The following is a 19,503-nucleotide window of genomic DNA, read 5'->3' on the forward strand; positions in this document are numbered from 1 at the left end:
TTCTTAGATAACCGACGTCTTGTGTAAAGCTTGGACTTTGTTTAAAATGAATCGTTAGCTTGCAATCGACGATAGTTAAATACTTGCTATTTATGTTACATCACAACCGGCATGGAAACTTAAAATGTAGTCAGATAAGACTACAAAGTTTCCAACCTAACAGTCCGCTCAGCAGTTGGAGTAGAGTTTATGTTTTCATGAAATGAGATAACGTGTTTAGCATCATGCCTAATCGCTTTTTCCTTTCCCCTAACGTGAATTATGTACCGATCAGAGCAGAATGTCCTGATTAATTAAACCCAGAATACGAACTCAAGACATTAGGGTTAACATTTTTACGCTCTGCCGTCCAGCCACGCCGTTTCACAGTAACACTATCTTAGATGCATTTTATCATTGAGTATAGTCGTTTTATATTAATGGTAAAATAAATGTCCTATCAGATAAAACAATTAAATTTTTTTTTCTGTGTGTTGTTATCAGACGCAAGTGCGCTGGCAACTATTTCATCAAAATCACAGACAGGCGTAGTTACGTCGGTAAAATGTAAATAATGCGGGAGTGATCTCCCTGAACTTTTTCCTACATCTTAAGTTACACTGTGGGTTGGGACGGCATTGTGGGTTGGGACGCCCCCACCTCCCTCATTTGCAAAGGTCGGGGCGCTTTTTACCAGTCACTGTCCTTTATTGTAAAACACGTGCAATATTTTTAAAATTTTAATAGGGCTTATTAGTCTCGTTTTATCTCAATATGTTTTAGAATAGTTTCGAATGGTGTATGAATCTATTTTTTTTACTCTGGGGGCTCTATTATTTACATACTCCATATATTTGTGTATTCCCAACGCTGCGTATTGAAATTTGGTGCAATCGGAAATGAACGTGTTTGTTTTTATCAATGGCGACATAAGACAAAGTTGGAATCAACTTATGAATTTAAATTGTTTTAACTATTGAGCGTCACATAAGTAAGTGTTGATAAAAAGACTATGTATACTGAGTGTGGTTTTTATTATAAAAACAAACTATGACTATTAAAATATAATTAGAAATCGCAAGATGGCTGAAATCATTAATAATGTATTGATCTTTATAAAACAAACAAATTACAAAGTGGTTTGTACAAGCATATTTAGCGCACTTTCCATTCTGGAGAATTGCGTTTATTAACCCGTCATTTCTGGATGTATGAATGAATGTATGAATGTGTGTCCGCAGCTTTAAGTCGTATCTCCTCCTCAACGAAGCAACATCGAGGACTAGTTCCATTTCCACCATCGCGAATAAATATAGGCCTATATAGACCTAATTTTGGGGTGGGTGCGAATTTGAGAGTTTGTTCTGGGTGCCGAAATAGATCGCTACTCCTTTATAAAAGTTATTAATTATTAGGTACTGTTTGATAATAGCGATTGAACCTTTTGCGCCCCCCCCCATAAAAATGGCGCCCTAGACGACCGCCTAGTTCGCTTTATAGGTAGCGCCGGCCCTGCCCCCACCCCTACACATATCACAACACACAGAAGCGCTGTTACATCTTTATTCAACGTATTGTAACGCTTTATACTTTATTAGGTGCCAACGCATAGAGAACATATAATCATTAACATTTACTTACTCATAGGGTCGTCCATAAATGACGTCACACTCGTAGGGGGGAGGGGGGTCCGTAATATTTTTGTGATGGTGTATGATGAGGGGGAGGGGGGGGTCAGATGGTGTGACGTCACTTTTTGCATTATAAAATTGCAATGTTAGAAAACGAGTTTTAGCCGTTATTTCGCGTTTTAGAAAACGGTTTCAATAAATTGTAATAGGAATATTTCAAATTACTCTATGTTGACAGAGTTCTGATAAGATTTTGGAAAAATATCGATGTTTTAAGAAAAATTCAACAGCAATTTTGAAGGGGGTTGTAGGCTGCGGTGTGACGTCATTTTAGGGGGGGGGTCTGGCTTTTTGTGACGACGTGTGACGGAGAGGAGGGGGAGTAAAAATCGTCAAAAAAAGCGTGACGTCATTTATGGATGACCCCCATCTAATCATGTTCACAAGCAGACATTTTGTACCAATGAGATTCAAGAAAATAAAAAGCAATTTATTAATAACATATTAACCCCTACCTAAATTATAAAAACACCCACCCTTACGCGTAATGCAATATAAGCATGACCCCTTTATCTGATACATTTTATTCTTTCGTTGTTAGTTTTTTTTTTCATGTGGCTACACGGGGGAGGAGAGTAACTAAACACCTCGGGGGGGGGGGGATATTTATAGATAAGATAATTTTATGATAGTTCAACTTGAATGCGAGTTTTCACAAGGGGATTTTTAAAAAATGCTCGTTTCATTTACTCAAATAACAAAGCCGTACATATTAGTTTTTTCCCACTAGTTAGAATTTAATTACCAGTTGTTGTTAACATATTTCACTTTTTAAAAACGTTCATATCTTTATAATGTCGTATACCTAGAGTCTGCTTCAATGTAGTAAATAGCAAATTGGAATTTAAATTAAAATAAAAACCTGTCATTTATCTGGCAACTTTTGTCATCAATAGAGGGGCTAGTGCCTCTCTTAACGCGTGTGATGGGAGCATAGGCGTAGCGACCCTTCCTGGCGCCCGGGGACAAACTTTCAATGTTCAATTTGCACCCCCACCCCCTCAAACTTTGGTTTCGTACCCCCCCCCCCCCCCCCTCAAACTTTCAATTTGCAACCCCCCGCCCATTTTTTTTTTATATTTATAATGCAAAACTGGAGCTAAAATGAGATTTTAATTTGTTTTTCCAACCCATTTTGGCGCCCCCTAAGTTCGACGCCCGGGGACATATGTAACCCCCCCCCCCCCGCCCCCCCCCCCTCCGTCATTACGCCTCTGGGTGGGATGACGGTAGAGAGAAAGAAAAACAAAACACGAATGGGAGTACTCAGCAGGAGTACTAATCAACACACACGAAAATGGCAAATCCCTGCTGAATGGAGGAAATTGATTAATGGTGGGTAGCCGAGGCTGAAATGAGAGTTCGTGACAAAAGCGTAGGATGGTAAAATGCGAACGTATAGAAAAAAAATAGAACAATAACACAGGAAAATCTCAATGGCTTAAGAAGGAATTGTGCTGGTAAAATGCGAACGTATAGAAAGAAAATAGAACAATAACACAGGAAAATCTCAATGGCTTTAGAAGGAATTGTGCTGAGTTTAGGAAATGTTGAAGTGCCATTCAGCTAAAAAGGAAAAGTTAGGAAGTGTTAGAAAGGGAGAAAAAAAATGAACGCATCCATCTTCTGACAAGATGGTAAAAAAACGGGGTATTTTTTTATATAATAAAAAAGATTAAAATATAGACTAGAACAATGAAAGCCGTTATGTGGACTTAAAGAGAACGAATAGATGGATGGTGTGCGTGTGTGTGTATTAATAGGGAAGAAGGAATATTTTGATGTCACTTAATTTAGCAGATAGGAACTCCATTCCAAAATAATTATTGTTCATTCTGCCTTTGAACAAAGGCATCACTACGAGTTATTTGGAATTTATCTTAAAGATAAGACACTGAAGCTTAAGTGTTTTTCTCTACCTATTCAGCGTGGCCTACACAACATTCATCTCGATCGTTTATATCTGACATTAGTGGCAGAGATATGTAGATGTATAGGCTGTATAGACATATACAGGCTAAATATATATGCCTATATACACACACACATATATATATATTATATATATATATATATATATATATACATAACATAGAGCCAGAGTTACTTTGAGGCATCTCTTCGGAGGGGGGGGCGAATAAAGTCCCCCCCCGCCTCTCTTCCCCCCCCCCCAATCCCGAACGAAATGGAATTTTTCATAAAACATATATACTTTAATTAAACCCCCTCCCCACCTCCAGAAAAATTTAGTCATCCCCCCCTCCTAAAATATCAATTGCCCACCCCCGGAAAAAAGTCAGAAAGAAACACTGCATGGAGCGTAGAGTATTACCGGGTCTGCTCATGCTAATCTACTGAAGGTCACTGGCTTGGCAATATCCATTTGCATTGTTTACTTTCCTGTAACCCCAATATTAGGATTAAGACGTCCGGAGATTTGTAGGCTTATTGTTAAGGTATGTTGATACAACAAGGGATAAGCCACTGGTAAGGCTAAATACGTTGTGTCGTATTTTGCTGTCATTATATATGGGATTAACTGTACCAGCATACCTATGATATACACATCTGTAATAACAAACATCCGCATGACAGGAACTCGTGTGGTGGTGGAAGGTTGAAGGGAGGGGGAGTACAGCGGGGAGGTTGAGGGGAGGGGGATTACTGGGGGGTTGAGGGGAGGGGTGGTTACTGCATGGAGGTTGAGGGGAGGGGGTGGTTACTGCAGGGAGGTTGAGGGGAGGGGCTGGTTACTGCGGGGAGGTTGAGAGGGGGGATAACTGCGTGAAGGTTGAGGGAACGGGAGATTACTTGGGGAGGTTGAGGGGAGGGGGTTTGATTACTGCGGGGAGGTTGAGGGGAGAGGGATTGATTATTTTGGGGATGTTGAGGGGATGGGGGGTGGATTTCTTCAAAGGCATATTTCTATGCTTGGTATACGTCTGTATTTGATGTGTGACTAAATGGTGAATGTTTGCATTTAAAAGAAAAAAAAAATATAGAATGTGTTAAGGCAAACCTTGGCTTTTTGCTAGCTTTGTGTTTACAAATCTACATTTGCTGCCCTTTGTTGAATCGTGTATGCGAGCCGTCGACAAATGAGGTCATGCTACTAAGGAGAAAGGGGGGGGGGGGTTTAACTTGTGTGACGACATATTGCGAGGGGACGGAGCTGAGTGTTGTGGCGACACGCTGCGTGGGGAGGTAGCTGAATTTTGTGACGTCATATTACGTGGGAAGACAGAGGGAAAGGAGAGGGGGGGGGGTGGGAGCGTAAGATATCCGACAGTATACATTTTGAATTTCATTGAAAAAAGATATTAGAAAAATTCATCATATAATTTATTGTCGTTAACTTCTTGTGTGTGTGGTCACTTGGGAGAGAGCTTGGGGCTAAAATTAAAATCGATTACATCTCATGACGTCCTTTAAGGACTACCCGCCGGTTCAAATCTAACATCATATTAGTTTTGAGATAAGTTTGATGCTAAGGTTGAACATAAAGGTAAAAGTTGGATGTATTATCATAGAGCTAAGTGAAAAGTGACGTGACTTTTTTCCTTAAAATAGTTGACGTGGTTAGTAGTGTAGGCACTACACAAGAAAAGCAGGCTGAAATTGGAGTCAACGGCGTCTATGACAAGTATTACTGAATTGTGTTGGAGGAAATACCGTTCAACTTTACAATAAGAATGAAGGAATAGGCTCTACAGACAAATTGTATTGTTCATTTGGTATCAATGTAACAATTCCAGTGTAATTGAAATTAGCCTCTAACACAGTATAGCTCATCTGGTACAATAAAACAGCACCTCTGTAATATCTATGTCATTCTTTGGCTATGAGCCTCTAAAACAGTAGGCCTATAGCTCATCTGGTACAATAAAACAGCAATTCTGTAATATCTATGTCATTATGGCTATGAGCCTCTAAAACAGTATAGCTCATCTGGTCCAATAAAACAGCACCTCTGTAATATCTATGTCAATCTATTGCTATGAGCCTCCAACATAGTATTGCCCTGCCTGCCTAGCAAACATTCCAGTGAAGGAGGGGTTAGAAACCGGGGGGGGGGGGGGGGTTGGGGGGGGGGGAAAGGGTTATTATGCAACACTGTGTTTGGTGAACAAGGCCACAGCAATTAATTAGTGGGTGTTTGAGTTTCTGGGAGTATGTGTTGATACAAGCCAATTTATACAGCTGTTTATAAATAATACACGGTGCCTCGTCTAGATTTATTTTTTTGTTTTAGTTTTAATTAGTCACAGTCTATGACAAGTATATTGTAAATACTTGATCAATTGAGGTGGAGGGCGAGGCTTCCACAAAGGAAACTCCTATACAATGTCTTAGGGAGGTATAGAGATATCTAAAGTTGTTGGGGAAAACATATTTGAAAAAAAAATCCATCTAAAGTGTTAGCCACTCTCCTGCATATTTATAGTTTTTAGCGCAATTTCCATTCTGGAGAATTGCGTTTATTAACTCGTCATTTCTGGATGAGTGAATGTATGAATGTATGAATGTGTGTCCGCAGCTTTAAGTCGTATCTCCTCCTCAACGAAGCAATATCGAGGACTAGTTCCAAAGCAATTATGTTAAGCAAGTTACCGGGATGATAGTGGGCCAAACAAATTCCGGGTTTCTTTCATGGATTTCCCGGAAATGCAAAAAAAAAACCTCGAAAAAAATGCAGTTTTTGGCCCATATCTCGGCAACCAGACGACTTAGCGACTTGAAACATTTACCAATCGATTTCTGCCATAATTTAGAACAATATTGCCGAAGAAAGTTTTCAAAAATATCCTTTCGTTTGGTCACAAAATTTTTTTTTAATTAATTAAAATTTTGACCGAATTAGTAGGCATGTTTATCCAACCACACCACACGCGTCATCACGTTCAATAGCTGCGCCATTACGTTCAATGGCTGCGTCATCACGTTCAGTAGCTAGGCGCGCAATGGTTTTTAGTCATGTAACTCTATTGTAAATAAAACATGTAAAATACTGAAAAAAAAATTAATAAAAAACGTTTTAATAACTAACCAATGGTTTTACTAACCCTGCTCTTGATTTACGCTACGACAGAGCTATTTTTAGATAACAAGGAAATTGCGCTAAAATTGTCACTACACTTTTTAATTACCTTGTTTTTCTGATTTGTCATGCAATTTATAAAGAAATTAACTACACCCAAATCAACAACAAATAACAAAATGATAATAAAAAAACTAATGTTGACAAATTAGAAAAGTTAATGAAGTTGATCATTTTTTTTTAGCCTAATGAGACATGTCTAGTTACATGTACATATATTTACTTTACGTATCATACTTGTGAGACAAACTGTGGTTGGCTATCTATTACGCAGAAACCATTTTTTTCGTTCTCTTTAATCAACGTATCTATTTGTAAATATTTTTGTTTCTTTTCTTGAATTTCAATATGACCTAGTTAAGGCTAGTATGTTTAGTTTATATCACATTATCGTGCCGAGACCTGAATAGACCGTAATATTTTGGTTTGTTTGAATTTTAAAAAAAAATACCTAAATTCTTACTAATACCATATAATTCGATAAGTTGTAAAGTCATACAATTTCACTCAGAACGTTTTATACTCACTTTTGTTTTAAAATATGACACAGGATTATTGAATTTATTAATCACTCCACTGAGAATTATCTCGTTTGATAGTATAGCCTTTAGAAGCGTAACGTGCATAGTTCAAAGACATCGTATAAGAATAAATCAGTTAGTGGAAAATCAAAAGTTTGCGTTATAATAACGGATGTGACAATTTGAAATCCATCGTTCCTCCGTGGAATTTATTTGCCTACTTGAGACCCTCAAGCTAATATTCCCATAGTATATATTAATCAATCACCATCATCATCTTTTCCCGTTCGTTCCCATGGGGCAGATGAAGTCGAGTTCATCTGTTTCTGTGACCTCGGCATATAAAGAGATAGTGTGGTCAGCATTTTGCCCAGCCGCCTTTATTTTCACTAACGTGAGTTAGTTAGGCCTATTTATAAGAGCTCGGTGGATTCGGGACGTTCTTTTGACATTCTACTGACTTAAGCTGACTAGCTCTCTACCGCCGTACCATTTTTCACTCTATACTGTCAATAAATAATACCCATTTAGCAAAAAATATTGTCGTTTAGTCATTGGAGATCTGTTTCTTACACACGACTATGTTAGTATCTGCGTTCTATACACATTGAGCTGTGCTTTAAATGATGTCGTAATCTAATAATAACATTACTTCGGGGATTCCCAATACAGCGTTCTTTAAGTTTTTGTGCAAACTTTTAGTTGAACATACTGTTGTTGACGCCCGAGACTAACTAACAACAAATGTCATCTACATACTTGAATTTTTTTTGATTTCTGAACTTTGTTTAAGAAAGGTAGATTTATAGCATTACAAATGCGCACAAAAACAAATAAATCATTTTGTTAGTTAATAAGTAGAGTTTGAGTAAAACATCATGTGTCGCTTTTAGTGTGAATTTAGACTTTTTAGATTTAGATATAGATCCAGAATCTAGATCTACTTATTTAAATGTAAAGTCTCGAATGTTGCATTAAATATTTAAGAAACTGCGTACGATGTTAAATGTTATTACAAAAAATATGATCCTAAAATTGTAATTGTTTGTTTTTGTCGGATTTTACTACAGATTTAACAAATTTGGCTTTTTTGAACCTATTTTTTGTGGATAAAGAAAATTTAAAAAGGCAAAAGCAACTTGGACTTTCACATAGTAATGAAGACATAAACAAACTAACAAGAGTCGTATCCAGGTTTTCGTTGTAGGGGGAGCGAAAAGAGCAAAAAAAGGCGCCGAATTTTTAACACGTTCTATATACGTGTATTATATATACAAATATATATATATATATATATATATATATATATATATATATATATATATATATATATATATATATATATATATATATATATATATATATATATATATATATATATACTAGCTGCATCCCGTGCTCCGCCACGGTAAATCTTTTTTAAATGTACCAACTTGGGAACAGAACAAAACAAAACACAACACAAACGAACGCAAAAAAAAACACAAACGAAAAAACAAACACAACACTCATAACATAAACACACCTTAAATGCAATCATAAAGGCATATTGCTCACAGTCTAGCCCGTAGCGCCAAATCGCGCCCTTTCCGAGCGCCGGCGGACGCGTCTGACACAGTTAATGAGGCGTAGCGACCCTTCCCGGCGCCCGGGACAAACTTTCGATTTCCTAACCCCCCCCCCCCCCCTCAAACTTTTGATTTGCACCCCTTCCCCTCAAACTTTCGATTTCCACCCCACTCCCTTAAACAATAGCTCCCCCGCAAATTTTCAATTTGTTTTTACCAACACATTTTGGCGCCCCCTAAGATCGGCGCCAGGGGACATATGCCCCCCCCCTCTTGCAACCCCTCTGCTATAAAATCCCCAGCTTGTCCGCAAACCGAAAGATAGAATAATAATTAGTAAATAATACGTTCAGGGTATAAAATAAATTAAAGGAATTATTTAGAAAATCCGTGTTTTACAGACCATATTGCACATTATAAATTAATTCATTTTTTTAGTACTTTGTAAAATTTACAATAAAGTTTCATGACTAAAACCATTGCGCACCTAATGAACGTGATGACTTAATATAGTAATGGAGAATAGTTGATTAAAAATTATAATTAGTAAACAGTACATTCAGTGAATTAAATCAATAAAATATAGCCTTTTATCAATCAATACTAATTATAACACTCCAACAATAATGTACTCTTACACGTCTGCATAATTTGCATTCACATTTTGCTAATTATATTATTCCAACAATTTTTCCGTCTTGCAGATTTTGCATTTACATTTTTAGCGTGAGTTCAATGTATTTTTAAATTACCTCCCTTGGCAAAATTACTAAACCGTTTAATTAGATTTTTCTAACCTACAGTTATTATGTTATTGAAATGTATCCACTTTTTCTAGGAATATTAACGAAAACGATATTTGACATTGATCCTTTTAATATGTTTTAGCAATGTGCGTGTATTTAATATTCTCTTGACATTATGCAAAAAAGTAAAAACTGTGGCAATTATAAAATAGCTCTATGCCGTTATATAAACAAACCCTACTCTATTACTTGTAATAAGATACTGCGGTGCACTGAAAAGCACAGCATGGTGCGTAGTTTACTTTTATAGTCCCAAAATCTATAGCGATGACGGACGGACGGAAGGAAGGAAGGAAGGACAGACACAGCCCGCTTATATTATATAATAGCTGCATCCCGTGCTCCGCCACGGTAAATCTTTTTTAAATGTACCAACTTGGGAACAGAACAAAACTAAACACAACATAAACGAACGCAAAAAAACAAACAAACGAAAAAAACAAACATAACACTCATAACATAAACACAATTTAAGTGCAATCATAAAGGCATTGCTCACAGTCTAGCCCGTAGCGCCAAATCGCGCCCTTTCCGAGCGCCGCCGAACGCGTCTGACACAGTGAATGACTACAAAACAGAGGCGTAGCGACCCTTTCCGGCGCCCGGGGAAAAACTTTCGATTTGACTCCCCAAACCCCCTCAAACTGACGATTTGCACCCCCTCTCCTCAAAATTCCAATTTCCACCCCACCCCCTTAAACTTTCGATTTTCACCCCCCCCCCCGTTCAGACCTTCGATTTCCACCACTTTTGTTTGAAATTCCCCCCGCTCAAACTGTTGATTTGCACCCCCCTCAAACTTTCGATTTGCACCCTCCCACCGCCCTCAAACTTTCGATTTCCACCACCCCCCCCCCCGCAATTTTTTCCAACCCACTTTGGCGCCCCCTTAGGTCGGCAACCGGGGACATATGTTCCCCCCCCCCCTCTCTCTACGCCTCTCCTATAAAACCCCCAGCAGTATTTAAAATATCCGTGTTTTACCTACCATATTATATCACTTTATCAATTCACGCATTTTTTTCCCAGTACTTTAAATTTTAAAAATTTACATTAGTTTCATAACTAAAACCATTTCGCACCAAATGAACGTGATGACGCGTCTATAATAGTGCTTATTAGTTGATTAAAAATTATAAGTAGTAAACATTACATTCAGTGAATAAAATAAATAAAAAATAGCCTTTTATCAATCAATGCTAATTATAATATTCCAACAATAATGTACTCTTACACGTCTGCATAATTTGCATTCACATTTTGCTAATTATATTATTCCAACAATTATTCCTTCTTGCAGATTCTGCATTCACATTTTTAGCGTGAGTTCAATTTATTTTTTAAAATACCTCCCTTGGCAAAATTACTAAACAGTTTAATTAGATTTTTCTAACCTACAGTTATTATGTTATAAAAATGTATCCACTTTTTCTAGGAATATTAACGAAAACGATATTTGACATTGATCCTTTTAATATGTTTTAGCAATGTGCGTGTATTTAATATTCTCTTTACGTTATGCAAAATTGTACAAACAGTGGAAATTATAAAATAGCTCTATGTCGTTATATAAACAGACCCTACTCTAATACTTATAGTAAGACAATGCGATGCACTGCAAAGCACTAAATGGTGCGATGTTTACTTTTATGGTTCCAAAATCTATAGCGATGGCGGACGGAAGGAAGGACAGACACAGCCCGCTTATATTATAGATATATATATATATATATATATATATATATATATATATATATATATATATATATATATATATATATATATATATATAATTACTAGCTGTATGTCATTACTTTGCTATGATGTAAAATCAATTGAAAGTAGCACTCTGAAGAAAAAGAAAAAACACACAATTAGGCCGACAAAAAATATTGTATCAATCTAAAAAAAAATATTAAAAATATAATACAAACACTACAACCAAAAACAATGAACGTAACACAATCTGTTTTGGAATTCTTGTAAAAAAAATTCTTACATAATAATTCCTGGGAAATTATTTAAGACAAGTGAAATATGGGAAATCATCACTCTCTTAATATAAATATGTATATATCTACACATTTAATTATAAATGTCAAAACAAATAAATAATTACTTTAGAATATAATGAAATTGTTTAACACTATTCGTGTTTACAAAATGTTTTTGTCTATAATCAGAATTTAATATATCGTCATCATAAATGCTAAAGTATTCAGCATAATGAAAGTTTTTAAAATCATAGTTAGTATAAAACCACGCATTTCGATATAATAGAAAACATTCGGAATAACAGCCTACATTTTACTATATATCGGTCTATTAGTTCAGATCATATATTTTTAATTAACTACTGCTTCTTTGTGTTCTTTAAAGATAATTTTTTTAACATAGTGGTAGGTATGGGTTAGATCACTGTATTGATCACAAACCTTTTTACTGGTAATTGAAAAAAACAATATTCACAGAGTTTTACGTTTAAAAAGCTAATTTTCTGGCGGCATGGCAATTAGGTACATCATTACGTTTTTTTCTACATATACTTAACAGATCAGTTCGGGGTAGGTTGGAGGGGGGGTTCAACTTCATTCACCACTGTCCGCTCACTTTAGGTCGATTATCCAACCCAGTGTATACCTAGGTGTGACATTAATGTCGCTCTACACAATTTGTGCTGGTGAGGTGGGGGGGGGGAGATAACCAACTCAGTCAGTTTCTAGATGACTGTTCTAAACATACATATATATTACACAAATATATATTACACGAATATATATTTTACAGAAATAGATTTAAATAAGTAGCAGTGGTATTATGACAATATTTTTTTACAGAGGGGTCCATGGGGGAGGGGGTTGTAACTGTTTCATATAATTTGAAATCGTAATCACTATCGCCCAAACTGCAAGAATACTACTACTTCATCGTGATGACGTTGTTTACCTTGTCAAAATTTCCCCACCACTACGCACTTTGCTCATAAGTAAATTTAAATAGAGGTGCCACATTAGTTGTATTTGTTTCTGTATTGTAATTAAAACAAATAATCACACGATTCAAACTGTATATATAAAGTAATTATGTGTTAAGTTTTATGTATAACATTTTCTACTTCAATTATTCGTACGGAAATACATTATACAGTTGCCTTAAACTTAACACCCCTCTTGCCATGTGGTACTACCCGTAGAGGTTTTTTAAACATTGCAATGCATCATAATGGTTATTTTTAGAATGGCAAACGGATGCAGCTGTTAATACGTGTTGTAAACGTAGACACTACTAGACTAGTACAATAATGCTTAATTGCTGCATGAAAAGAAATCTTGTGATTTACATAGATGTGCCGACCAAAAATATTTTTTTAAGAAATATCATTGTTTAAAACTTTGAGTTTAAAAAGTTCCAAAAAGGCGCCACTTTGCTGAAAATGGCCAGAGGGGGAGCGGCCGCTCCCCCTGCTCCCCCCCCCTGTGTACGCTACTGAAACTAACCCTGCTGCTAAATTAAGCTATCATACATTTAAATCACAAGGAAATACTGCACTTGCGCAGTGACATTTTTTAAATATAGTATTTATAATAGCAGTAGCACACTATATACTTAATAACACATTGACTGGGAAGTAATTATTTTGATTTAAAAATAATTTGGCCAAGTTTGCAATAGAAACATATTCCCGAATGTTTCACATTCTTTTCATAATTTGCAACATTTGTTGTATTAATTATTAACATATTGCATTTTTGATTCTTTCCAGGTTTAAGTTTAAGAAAAAAAAAATCGGTTGTTTTGAACAAAAAAATTAAAAAATATCAACATTAAGCATCGGAGACATTGAACTCAGTCAGTCAGTCGTCTCCATTTTCTTCTACACTTTGTTTAAATAATGTATAACTAACTATAAAATATTTTTCTCACACACAAGATGACATCAAATGGTTTTCTAGTCTACGACACAACTGTTTGTGTAATTCTTATTAGAGAGTTCCAAACGCCTACTAAACGCGAGTTACCACAAATGCATAAACTTAATAAAGCAGTAGAGCGACTTTATATAAAAAACAAAACCAAATTAACAACATGTATAACAAGATTTTAAATGCACTGAAAATAAGAAAGAAAAACTCATTTTCTTTCTTATATAAAACGTTTTGTTTCGCATGAGATGTCTTAAATATTTTTTAAATTTCTCGTTGTTTTCCTCAGAAAACCAACATCCATAGCTACAATGTTTCATTCCGATCGTAGTTCTGTAGCTGACTATCACAAAGACGATGACTTGCACGTAGCTGAGGAAGTCTGCAGATGTTTTGATAAAAACAAGGACAACTTTACCGACTTTACAGTCAACGTTGGCGACACCAAGTTCAACTGTCACAAGTTTGTCCTAAGTTCCTGCTCTGGTTTCTTTGAGGCTCTCATGAGGACAGATATGAGAGAAAAATCTGAATCAAGCTGTACCATAGAGGGCATCTCACCAGAAATATTTGGTCTCATACTTGATGTTATTTATAAAGGGAAGGATGTTTTAGACATGGAAAACATGCTTGACATGTGGCACGCATCAAACCAACTGCAGATCAAATTTTTAGTTTCATTATGTTCAAACTTTGTGAAAGAAAGAGTAAATTTAGAAAACTACTGGGATATACTTAGTGATGCTAAGCTGCTGGATTCTATTGACGTCACAACTAAAGTAAAAGAGTTTATAGTGAACAATTTTGAGAAAATTGTTGAATCAAACGATTTCATGCACCTTTCTTTTGACGATTTTAAATACATTTTAAATCACAATTGGTCCATTTCAGCCGATATTATCGTAGAGTCAGTTTTAAAATGGGCACATGCAGATGATTTTTACCTTCTACATGAGCCAAAATATTTTATCAAAGCACCAAACACTGAGTCAGATAATTGCCAGCTAAAGTCAATTTGTAGAAAAGGAAACATTTCGAAAAGTGACAAGTTTATGGAAGCACGTCGAAGATCATACCTTGCACCTTTATTTGCTTTAGTTCCTCTCGAGAGAGCAAGCAACGAATGTTTGAACAAACTTATGAACAACAAATTTGTCTTGGCGAATGTATATGCCATAACTCGTGTAAACAAGGTCGTCGCTTCAAGATTTACTCCAGAAAGAAAATTAAAACCGATCAAAATCCCACAACCAAGTCATAAAGATGATTTGGATTATATCACACAACCACTACTTAAATTTCCTTATAAGATAAATGACATGACAGAAGAGCAACCTATAGTAAACAAGGCCGCTGCTACAAGATTTAGTGACAAAGAAACAAACGAATATCATTTTGTCACATTAAGCAAGAGAAAGAAAATATTGATTATAAAAAATGAATCTGGATTTAGATTCATCAAGTTCCGAAGATAAATTGCCCCCCCCCCCCCATAATTCTACCTTACTCTGCTTTTAGTACTAGCAAAAAAAAAAATCAACCGAAATCAGTTGATGGATATTATCAAACTGCATACAAACTTGTAAAATCAGTCGTCAGACTTACTCTCAGTGGATTGGAATTTGGATGTTATTGTTTACTAGGCCTTATGATCGCTTATTAATTTATTTGTTTAATTTTAAAGGTGACTATTAATGTAACCTACCGACAGTGCAATTTATAGTTTAACTGTCTGCTGACAACCACTCTATACACACCATTCACAACAACCACAACATTCACAACATCAACCACAACAACCACAACATTCACAAGAACCTCAACAACCACATCTACCATAAAATCCACAAGAACCACAAAAACCACAAAAATCAGAAATCCCACAACAACCACAACAGCCACAATAATCACAACAGCCACAAAATTTACAACTACAACAACCATAAGATCAACAAAAACCACAAAAACCACAAGAACTAAAAAAAAACCACAGTAACCACACCAACCACAATAAGTACAATAACTACAACAGCAACAGCAACAACTACAATCACCCCAACTACAACAACCACAACAACCAACACAACCACAACAACCACAACCACAACTACCACAACAACCACAACAACCCCAACCACAACAATCACAACAACCACAATAACCATAACAAACACAACCACCATAACGGCCACAACAATCACAACAACAACAACAGCAACAACCACCACAACAGACACATCCCCCATAACGTAATCAAATTTTCATACCCACATCTTACTATTACTCCATATTGAAACACCAGTCTCTTTAGCCCTAAAGATAAGTAACAACATATAAAGACATTTAGTTTTTTCTCCCCATTTTGAAAAAAAACAACCTTACTATGGATTTTCATTGTTTTATTAAACATAGCATGTTTGGTGTTAATTTGTTCAATCATGGGTAGGTTGATTCGTTGTAAGTTTCACTTTAGTTCTGTTTTTTAATTACACTTTAACTGATGCATTTACGCTGCCGGAAAAGCAACCCATTTTGATAGTATTACTTGATTCCGCTGCTCATTTTAATATAGTTTCGTTTATATGTATACATAGAACTGTGTAATAAGCTGCCATTTTAGGATAGCAATCACGTTTAGTCGCAAACAATGTCTTTGGTTTTATGATAATACTAGCAGTGATATAAACAATAGCATAAAAATTGAATTGTGCAATATAGGATAATATATAATTTTAGTACACGATGTTGAATCAAGAATTGAACACATTTTAACCTTGAAGTGAACACATTTAAAGAAAAAACTGAACACATTTGAAGAAAGAACTGAACACATTTAAACAAAGAAGTGAACATATTTAAAGAAAGAAGTTAACACATTTAAATAAAGAAGTAAACAAATTTTAACCATAAAGTGAACACATTTAAAGAACAAACGGTTCACTTTTAAACAAAGAAGTGAGAACATTTTGACTGTGATCCATCTCATTGACTGTATGCTTGCATGGATCAGAGAACATCGGATGTAACTTGGCACTAAAGAGTACGTCCATGTCCATAAGGTTGATCAACGAAAACATGTATGTTGGGACTATGCAATCTTGGTCCAAAATTTTGATATTGTTTTTATAAGTGTGTTATTTTACTAATTAAATGATAACTTGCGGATAAAATGTGATCATTATAATAAAGATTTAAGTAAAATAGTTTTTGATACTTTACTTTAATTCATTTTATGAAAGTTTGAAATAATATATAGTACTTATAAGCCATCAAATCTAATGCTAATATATTTTCTTATTTTGAAAATGTGTTTTCCAAAGGGCTTCTTTTTCTTCTTCGTTCTTAATTTTAGTGTCTGAAGGGATCCCCCTCCAACACAATTAAGGATACGTGTCAACTGGTTATGCGCCATTCATTGACTCCGATTTCAGCCTGCTTTTCTTTTTGCATTTGCTTCCATAGCCTTTGTCCAACCAAGAACAAACTACAAGGCAGCAGTTGTTTGATTTTGGAGTTGTCTCTCCTAGAAGAGTGGCTGTCCCCAGCTAACGAGCCTCATCTGCCTGAGGGTTCGAACTCGAGACTTTTCGGTTTAGCAGCCTTGAGGGCATTATATGCATAAGTTACATTTACAAAAGGAGAGAATGTTTTTGTGTAGTTGTTGTGATTGTATTCGTGTCGTCGTGTTTTCTTCAGCAGAGTAGGTGTGTGTGTGTTTGGGGGGGGGGGGGGGGGGGGGGGGTGTTACTAGTTCCGCAAGTGATAGTAGGCATTATTGTAACACTAGTATGGTAAAAAGTAAATTTACTCTTTAAAACCGGACGTTCTGCCGGACAGCTGAAGTAGAGTTTACTCTCTTCGTTTACACCGGCATTTAAAGAGATAAATCGTTTAGCACTATTCTCATTTACTTTACCTAACGCGAATGAAGTACTGAGCGGAACTTAAAAATCTGAGGATTTAAGCCCAAATACGAACTCAAGGCATTAGAGTTAGTAATCACAAGCTCAAACATCCAACCATGCTATTCAATAGTAACACTATCGTTTTTTTTTAAAATTCAGTGTATTTGTTTTTATATTTATAATTCAGTAAATTAGTTTAAAAAATATAAATAGTTTTTCTGTGATATCATGGGAAACTAGAAAGTTTGGGACAATTGTGTCAGAACATGTAGGCCTACTATAAACGAAAAAAACATCGGTGAAAGTTAAACAAAGCGGGAGTAAACTCCCCTTGAACTTTTTCGTACATTCTTATATAACAGAAAATTTGGATGACATTTCCAGTAGCATGGATAGATAGAAATATAGATTCTAATAGATTCTAGAAATAACATAGGCTGCACTTTTTGAACATTTAGTGTAAAACCAGAGGAAGAGTAAGTATCACAAACAAGACACTATATATATATATATATATATATATATATATATATATATATATATATATATATATATATATATATATATATATATATGCTTTTAAGATCTATTTACATACATTGATATAAAGTAAGTTAAAAACAAAATAAAGCACATGCAACAAATTCACATGGATATGATGTCTTGTTGAGTGTTATAAGTCAATGTGAATTCAGTGGCTTCGTTTGGTCGGTTGTCACCCGGTGCGGCACCTCTTGGTGCCACCCCCCCCCCCCATCGAAATTAGAAAAATTATGAGCTATATATAAAATATATATATATATATATAATACATTTAGTGTGAGCCCCCCCCCCTCTCTCCCATTTAGCCAAAACGCGTGAACTTGTAAACACATTATTTTAATTCAAAACGAACAATGCAACATTTTATGTGCCCCCCCCCCCCCCACAACTTGTCAATTTAAAACGTGAAACATTTTTAAAATAATCAATCATTTTTCTTCTATTTATTTCGCAAAGTTTTTGTCTTGGTGTCAGCCCCCAATTGGTGTCACACGGTGCGGTCTGCACCCCCGCCTCACGACGCCTCTGTTGTGTAGTAACAATTAGATATATTACTTTATTTGATAAAAATTAGATATTTGACTATGTGTGACAGAAAACAAAATTACATGGACACTATTTTAAATTATTTAATGGTACATTATTCATGTTTCTTAAAGATGTTTTCTATTTTAATTGTTACTTCCCTTTGACCGCTAACAGCACGGTTTTAACCCACCTACTCGTTGGTTCAAGCTTTCATGTCTGTTTTACAACAGACACGACATAAAAAAAATGTTTTTGTTTAATATGTTCAATGGTTTTTAAAGTATCCATATGTTGATATAATTTTCTTTATAGACCAAAATAGCTGAAAGATGTTTCAAGAAGTTCAGGTTGCTATTGAAACAATTAAAAGATGTGAAAATTAACTCATTTACAATTCACTAATACATTTTATAGATCCAAACTTTAGCGACAATATTAAGAGTCGCTAGTTATAAACTTTAGCGTCAATATTGAGAGTTGCTAGATATAACTTTAGCGACAATATCGAGTCGCTAGATTCAAACTTTAGCGTCAATATTGAGAGTCGCTAGATCCTAACTTTAGCGTCAATATTGAGAGTCGCTAGTTCCAAACTTTACTATTGACGCTAAAGTCTTTAGCGTCAATATTGAGAGTCGCTAGTTCCAAATTTTAGCGTCGATATTGAGAGTCGTTAGTTCCAAACTTTGGCGGCAATATTGAGAGTCGCTAGACCCAAAATTCAAACAAAAATAAAAAAGAAAACGAGTTGATTTAAAACTTTATTTATGTTTATATTTACAAGAAATATAAGACATTTTTTTCGCCATCCCAATCAATCAAAAACTTTTTCTATGATAAAAATAACGAGATAATTAATTAAAAGTTCTACAATATAGACAAGAAATATTTTAAGACCAGACATTCAACAGACGCCATGTTTGTTTACATTCTACACAAGA

This window comes from Physella acuta, unplaced genomic scaffold (genome assembly GCF_028476545.2).
Source record: "Physella acuta isolate Inbredline_101_S28 unplaced genomic scaffold, ASM2847654v3 ptg000087l, whole genome shotgun sequence".
NCBI classification, from domain to species: domain Eukaryota; kingdom Metazoa; phylum Mollusca; class Gastropoda; family Physidae; genus Physella; species Physella acuta.